Source organism: Bombina bombina, chromosome 1 (assembly GCF_027579735.1).
Source record: "Bombina bombina isolate aBomBom1 chromosome 1, aBomBom1.pri, whole genome shotgun sequence".
NCBI classification, from domain to species: domain Eukaryota; kingdom Metazoa; phylum Chordata; class Amphibia; order Anura; family Bombinatoridae; genus Bombina; species Bombina bombina.
In genome coordinates, this window is record NC_069499.1 from 982,333,277 (window position 1) to 982,341,268 (window position 7,992).

Consider the following 7,992-nt stretch of genomic DNA (forward strand, 5'->3'; position numbering starts at 1 on the left):
TAAGAATACCAAGAGAAAAAAGCAAATTTGATGATAAAAGTAAATTGGAAAGTCAATTAAAATTAAAAGTCCTATCTGAATAATGAAAGTTTAATTTATACTTGATTTTCCCTTTAAGAATACAGTATCATGATTTTAAAAATTAAATAAAAAATATCTATACTAGCAATATAAAATTTAAAAATAACCAATCAATGTATAACAATTGATGACAATGCAAGAATACATAAAATGACTCAAAGGGACAGTCAACAACATAAAAGCTTTTTCAAAAACATACATGATCTCTTTATTTCTAAATACAGTTTGATTAATAAAATAAAGTTTATAATCAAAAATATTTTAACTCTTTGAATAGCTTGTATATAAGCCATTGCAGACTGACCCCTTAATTTTTACTTTTGGACATACTTGCATTTAGCCAATCAGTGGCCTCTCCCTTGTGATTCCATGGGCATGGTCTTAATGTTATCTGAATGGCACACATGAACTTAAGCCCTCTAGCTGTTGAAAAGGGAAAAATGCATTGAAATAATCCTTCCATTTCAAGGATATTGATAATAGCATATGATCAGAATATTTTAAAGATTTCAACAGAGAATAACAAGAGATCAAACACAATTTGGTGTTACAAGTGAACTTCAAATTATCTCTCAATTTATTTCCCTATGTAATGAATGAAGGTTGGATTCACAATAAACTGTCCCTTAAACATAAGAGGCACACTTCAAATTAAAATAAGATAACATGTGAGACTACAGAAGATTATGCAAGTAATTCATGATAACAACATTAATACCAAATAATTATAATAAAGAAAAATGTGAGTGAAAATAAAGAATTAAAAACAAAATGTATTTTCTAAAATAGTGTTACTTGATTCACTGACAATTTAACACATGGGGTCATTGATTCAACCTTCTAGTTTAATAGATCCTTGATACATCTACAGGTGGCTTAACGCTCAGAGAACCTGTAAAGCAAGAATCGGACACTCGGAGAGGTAAATGCCGACAAAGCAAAACCTTAATTATGCTCACAAGCATACAAGAGGCGGCGCCATCTTGGGCCTAAGTAACTGCGACACAGCACAGCAGAGCGGACCAGCGCAACGAGCAGAGGCATAAAAGACACAGCAACCCGACCGGAGCCCTGCTAAAACAAAAAGCAATCAACATCAGCCAAAAACGAGCACAACTAGCAACTCCCGGTAAGACCTTAGGACTTGATCATAAATCCGGTGCAATTAAATAAATGGGACAAAGATTTAACAAAGACACACAAGAGACAGAGGGGTTTAGTACTTACACCTTATGTTGCACACAATCCAGGTAAAGATAAAGACAAAGCCTGCACAATACTAAGCGGACTTTAGACATAAACAGACATTTCCAATCAGGAAAAAAAACAAACCAGTGTCATAAGGGTCCATTTCAAAGCACCTAGCTATAATCATAGCGTTCCCTTCATACCTACATATAGCACAGTGTGCAGAGGGATCACCATTCATACCTGTTGTTATGACTTTAACAAGTGCCACAAAGTCCAAGTACTTTGCTAACTAATTTGTACTCTGTCTGAGCATCTGGCTCTGTGATTCACCTCACATTAATGGCATCCAAACGCCCCCCTAAAGGGGAAAAGGCTAGCAAGCCAGCCGCAGCTACAACCACTAAGTTAAATTCATACTTCAGAACAGTAGATACCACTGTTATCACTTCACCTAACCCTCCACAACTTGACAATGACATACAGGAAGAAAATCCTGATGCCACCTTAAATGACCCTAGCCTCCCCATAACAAAGGCAGACCTGAGATCTCTCCCAACAAAAGAGGACTTTGCATCCTTTATGAACCAAGTCAGCCAGCAAATAAAAGACAGTCTAATGGAGGTCAAAAGAGACGTCACTGACTTAGGCAACAGGGTACTACAACTAGAAGAGCATGCAGAAGAAATTTCTGAACCAATCAACCTACATAGCATGCAACTCCAACACCAGAATAGTGAAATAAGACAAATGCAAATGCAAATAGAAGATTTGGATAACCGCGGCAGACGTCAAAACTTAAGGATAAGAGGAGTGTCAGAAAACATCCTAAATGCCGCACTTCCACAGTATATTCAAGATCGTTTTGGTTTTCTTCTTGACATCAAAGAAGGGACCAGCATCTCTATAGACAGAATGCACAGAGCCTTAAAGCCTAAACATTCAGCCAAAGCACCCCCTAGGGATATTATATTCCGCTGTCATAATTTCAAATACAAGGAACAACTGTTATCCGCAGCCAGAAAGAAAGTGCCAATCCGTAAAGATGGTGACACAATACAAATATTTGCGGATCTCAGCCCACTAACCCTTTCCAGGCGGAGAGAAGTAAAATTCCTCACCACACACTTACGAGAGTGCAATGTACCGTATCGCTGGGGGTTCCCCTTCGCCATTAGGGTGGTCAAGGAAAACAAAGAATTCATATACAAAGATCTAGAAGATTTGGACTCTTTTTGTTCTCAATTAAACATTCCTCTACCAAAACAAATCCCCCAAGCGTCAGACCAAACAGAGGAAAATCCAACTACAGAACACCCTCTATCAAAGCCACAACATCAGAAGTGGATCACAGTAAACAGGAAACGTAAAACAACATCCCCTACACCCTGCAACTTAAGGGCACCGACTACAGAACCACCCTGAAAGACTATAACAACTAGCTGGACCTTCAAATTTATATACCCTAAAATGGGATTGACAGGAGCATTTGGGCTCCCGATGGTGAATTCCAAAGATCCAACAGTTAATATGCTATGGCATTTGCCTACCAAGTTAAAAGAATAAGTATTAAGTATTTTGACTTACTCCTTTCTCTAAAAATATATAACTACCTTGTTTTAACATGCGATATGTTTATACCTTGAAAACCCCCTTCATGAAACTTAATTTACATTAGCCAACGGGGAACAATGGTGGTATTCCATTACTACTACTACTCCCCCACTACTCTATTATCAGGACACGGAGTTTATCTCCCATTCCTGGATTAGTTTCTACTGAATTTTTAAATGTTAGTTAAACTTGTTTACTGTTTGTTGTTTTATTTATATTATTGTTTGTTGTTTAATTTCAGTATCCTCAATATGTTCAGCTCTGTAGGTCTACACTCTCTCAAGACAGCGGTTCCGGCACTTCTTCTCGCTCCCTTGGGTATGTACAACACACCGTAATAGCAGGTCCTCACGGCAAAATAAAGCGACAAGACATGGTAAGAAACACACTAGACACTTCATCTGCTCAGCACAAGATAAAGAATAAACATGACACATAGATCAATATTGATAACCTCACAAAATGCTAAGGGACTCAATTCACCTACAAAGAGGTCGGTCACCTCACAATGGTTTGCCAAACAAAAAAGCTCAGTGGCATTTGTACAAGAAACGCACCTCACCAAGGCAAACAAACCCAAATTCCATAATAGAAATTTTCCACTCAGTTTTTATAACTCCCAACAACAGAAGAGAAATGGAGTTGGGATCCTCATACACCGCTCTCTACCTTTTAAACTTCTCCACTCCACTCAAGACACGGAGGGCAGGATCCTTATATTAGTAGGCCTCATATATAACAGACCCATCACACTAGTGAATGTCTACGCTCCCAGTACGCATAAGACTAAATTCTTTAATAAATTAAAAACAATGGTGCACAATATTTGTAAAGGCGTTGTAATTCTAGGAGGAGACCTCAACACTACACTAGATCCCACCCAAGACACAACATCTTCTAACACTAAAACATCACCACGCTCTCCTAACTCAGTATTTAAGTGTATTAGACATTTGAGATTAGTAGACACTTGGAGAATGCAACACCCCACACAACGAAACTTTACTTTCTACTCTTATCCTTGGGCAATGTACTCTAGAATAGACCACCTCTATTTAGATCAGGCAAACCTCTCTTTACTATTAGATTCCGACATTGTCCCAATGGCATGGTCAGATCATTCTATGATAACCATAAAACTAGATTGGCCAGATTCCCCGATACACCCTTTTATTCAGAGATTAGATGCATACCTCTTACACCACCCACCAACAACACAAAAATTGGCGTCCACATTAACAGAATACTTTAACATCAACGCAATCTCGGAGACTCGACCCCTCTATGTATGGGATGCCCACAAGGCAGTATTTCGAGGCGAATGCATTAAATATAAAGCACACCTCAAAAAGCAATATAACACACAACTAAACTCTTTGACAACAAAGCTGTACACACTAGAGCTACAACATAAAAGCTCACCCTCTGACCTCGGTGTACTACAAGCTTTAACGAACACTAGAAACAAACTTAGAACACTACTTTATTCTGAGGCTCAGAGGAAAACCCTACAGCTTAGGAAGAGATATTTTAATGAAGGGAATCGCCCGGGTAGAATCCTTGCAAACACCCTCAAAGACAGAACTTACCATACACACATTCATGGATTAAGAACTCCACAAGGAGATTATATACATGACAGCAAGGCCATAGCTGCACACTTTAAAAACTTTTACCATCAGCTATATAATCTAGAAACTAATATCACCCCAGCACGCACGCAAAAAATGATAGATTACATAAACTCAGCCAATCTAAATAAATTAACGCAGACACAAACATCGGACTTAGAAAGACCCATAACAGTAACAGAGATACTGAAAGCTATCAAAGACCTTCCCGTGGGGAAGAGCCCAGGCCCGGACGGTCTCACTAATCTATACTACAAGACATTTAAAACCACATTAGCCCCACATTTATTGAAACATTTCAACGCTATAGATGAGACTACCCACTTCATTAACGACTCCTTAGCAGCACACATATCGGTGATTTTAAAACCTAACAAACCCCCAGACGAACCAGCCAGTTACCGACCAATCTCACTTCTGAACACTGATATTAAGATACTGGGGAAAATCATAGCAAATCGTCTGAACTTAGTTCTTAATGACATAGTACACACGGATCAGGTGGGTTTTGTCCCTGGTCACGAGGCAAGGGACAACACCCTTAGGGCGGTGACACTCATAGAATACACAAAATATCACAACATCGAGTCAGTGCTTATGGCTATAGACGCTGAAAAAGCATTCGACCGGACGGATTGGCAATTTCTTAAATTAACCCTAAAAAACATAGGATTTGGCCCAAAGATAATAAATAGAATTTTCAACTTATATACCCACCCAAGCGTTAAGGTAAAAGTAAATGGGATTTTATCAGATGCGTTCCCAATACATAACGGCACACAACAAGGTTGTCCCTTGTCCCCGATTCTTTTCATTCTAATGATGGAAGTGTTCGCTTCGCAGGTACGTCAGAATCAACTTATTAAGGGGATTCTGATTGATCAACAAGACTATAAGGTCGCGCTATATGCGGACGATGTGCTGTTCACTGTCTCATCCCCGCTCACAACCATCCCAGAGATTCTCGTAGAGCTAGACGAGTTTGGAGATATACCAACTTTCTTGTTAATAAGCAACAATCCGAGATCCTAAATATTACACTACCAAATGCCAAATTTAAATCCCTGTCGACGATTTGCCCGCTTCGGTTAAAAACAGATACCATCAAATATTTAGGGATTCACCTCTCCCCCAGACAGACGACAATGTTTGACAGAAACTACAATGCACTATTACTTAACACACAACTTGAAGACGTGGACAAACAAACCGCTATCTTGGTGGGGCAGGATTCAGGCAATTAAAATGACTACATTACCTAGAATCCTATACATTTTACAAACTCTTCCACTCCATATCCCGTATTGGTACATAAATAGGATTCAGAGATGCCTTAATACATTTTTTTGGGGTAAGTGCAGACCAAGAATCAATAGGAACACAATGTATAGGACAAATATAAGTGGAGGGCTGGGACTACCTAAGATCGAGGAGTACTACCAAGCAGTGACACTGCAAAGAATATTAGATTGGCATAAGACACAAGAACGCAAAGCATGAGTTACATTGGACTCACACATACTCAAAGCACCATTGGTACACGCCCTATGTTGGGTATCTAAAGACCTTAGACCCCCCCCCCCAATGTCGACATCTTGAAATCCATAAGCAATTATTTAAAAACTGGGACCACATAATTGCCACTAAACCACACATTACCACTTTTAGATCCCTCCTCTTCCCAATTGTGTTAAATATTGAAATGATAGGAGGCTTAGACAAAGGGTTCAAACGGCTAACATAATGGGACTACACCATTCCACTACTCAAATTCACGGAAGCGGGCAAGTTATTGGATAGAGACAAATTAGCTGATTTAGCAGACGGTAGATTCACCAAATGACTAAAGTATGCCCAATTACATCATTACATACACACATCCCCATTTAAGTCAGATTTGCTGAGAAAGCCTACCGCTTTTGAACAGATGTTCTCTAGTGGTGTTATACCAAAAGGAACGCTCTCAGTAGTTTTTGGTCGGCAGGAGTTTCCTGTGGGAGGAGCGTGAAGGTGGAGGTGCACGCTCAAGCTCACCTGTATGGACTGGTGTGAGCAATAACAGCTTTCTTTCTCCCAAGCTAGTGAGCCTTATTGCGAGGGTGTTTTGCAACAAGCCTCGCCGGAGGCAGAAACAGGGCTTTAGGAAACTCTCTGAGTCCCATAAGGCTGGTTGGGAACAGCCATTTTACATTGTTATAAGTCGCCATTCGTACTCTACCTCTTAAGACTGTTAAGACTGTGAAAAAATACTCTAAGTGTCATGGCTGGAAAGATTGGACAGTCCTGCGAGGTCTACCGTACAGCCCTGCTCTGAGGGACGTAATACAGACAGGGGCAGCGAGACATTCAAGCTGGAAGCGGCCGGCGGACACCGAGGATCAGCTTTTCGAACACCGCTCTCCCCCCCTCCAGTAAGTCGGCGAGTTGCTCTGACGTCAGAGCGCGACGCTAGAAGCGGGTGTTGCAGGTGTGTTCGGCTAGTGCTGCAGGGTCGACAGAAACGCCTGGAGCTCGAAGAGAGAGCTCCCTGTGAAACCTAGCCACCAAGGCGCTGACACGACGTGCCGTGAAGTCGAGGGGGGGGTAAGTACACTAAAGCCTAAGTTATTATTCACCCTGGGATATTTCACAGTGGGTCTAAGCTTGGGAACTGTTACAGCCTCTAGATAGAGTTAATCTGTACGTCTGGAGGAAGTTTGTTCCTATTTTCTGTTGTATCAGTCCGCAGCATATCGCAAGGGGGATATCTGGAAATTACAGTCACTTATAACTGTGTCCGTGGAAACACAGAGGACAGAATACTACCAAGGTTACGGGTGTTATCCCCTGCTGGCTTGTATCAACCAGAAAAACCCGCTATTTTTTATATTTTAAGAGAAGCGCACCTGGAGTCCAGAGACAGCAGGCTGTACAAAGCAAACTAAATGGGTCAAACACTATACTGGGCCAGTCTGGTAAAGCCTATCTGCATAGCGTAAAATCTCTCTTTGTAGATCTGGTTAAAGGAGATATGAGAAGGTTAAAGGCTTATATATTGATGCAGTGAATCGTGTTATTCCTGAGAGATAGGAGCTGTTTTGCATATAAACTGAGCCATACAGTTTTTGACATCAGTAATTCTTCACAACTCAAGGGAGATATTTGGAAACTGGAAAGGACTGCCATCCATATCTGTGTCCGTGAAAAAAGAGAGGACAGAACACTACCAATCTCATTGGTGCCATCCTCTGCTTGCTAGTATCAGCCAGAGAATCACGTTATATTTAGTGGTGTGGGCTCTTGCCCTTACGAGTCCATAGAACTTGCTGCTAAATAGAAACGTACCTGGATGCTAGAGATAGCAGGCTGTACAAAGCAAACTATATGGGCCATGTGTTATATTGGCGTAGTCTAGTAATTTTAATCTGCACAGTGTAAAATCTCTCTATGAATATGTGGTTAAGGGAGACTTAAGAGGGTCAAATGTTTATATGTTGAT